Source organism: Octopus bimaculoides, chromosome 1 (genome assembly GCF_001194135.2).
Source record: "Octopus bimaculoides isolate UCB-OBI-ISO-001 chromosome 1, ASM119413v2, whole genome shotgun sequence".
Classification (NCBI taxonomy): Eukaryota; Metazoa; Mollusca; class Cephalopoda; order Octopoda; family Octopodidae; genus Octopus; species Octopus bimaculoides.
The window spans coordinates 179,056,614-179,057,512 of NC_068981.1; positions in this window are offsets into that span (position 1 = coordinate 179,056,614).

Here is an 899-nt window from a genome sequence, read left to right on the forward strand (position 1 = left end):
TATTGCAGCAACAATTTTGGCTTAATGTGCATAGGTTTGGCTTATTGTGGTTGTTTCTGTTATTATATGAATTGTTACTATGTTTTGAATGTAAATTAGAGTTAACTGTTATTTGAATGCAATTACATTTAAACGTAAATTAGGATTAAATGAATTTAAATGGAAATTAAAATTAATGATATACGTATATGAAAGAAAGAAAACAAGTATTTTGGTTTCTAGCTTGTCAAAAAGCCTCCGGTATTAATGACACAAATTTCAGTACAAGACTATGTTGATTATGAATTCAAATATTTAGAATAAATAATATATCGATGTATATTTGAGTTTCTCTTTTATGATAACCTTAGGTTCTAATTCACAAACTTGTTCGCAACGAGTTTAAATATGTATAGAAAACTTTAACTGAACTTCATACATCCTAGAAGCTAGTTTATCGACTTTGTACCAGATAATTGGTCAACGTATAAATAAAAAATCACACGACCAGCAAATCATAACTAACTGGACTATAATAACTATTGTAAAAACTAGTATACCCGTACTGTTTAAAAAAGAAATAAGCCAAAAATGTTATTTGAGCATGCATCGACATAACATTCAATCCATATAACTATTATCAGCTTGTATATTAAGAAAAGCTAAATTGTTATTGAAAATACTTTGAAAGAGAATTAGATATAAATTAAATATAGATTACTTTAAAATCTCATTAAGGTTAGAACAGTAAAACCTTCTCTAGATTTCTCTAGCCGTCATTTTATTAAACAACTGATGAGTCTGCGCCGTAAAAATTGAAAATAAAATGAAGCTTTAAGCTACGTTTATTTTGAAATACTGGTACTTACATTCATAAAATTCGTATTGAACACTCATACTTTAAAATAACTTTCTCTGTT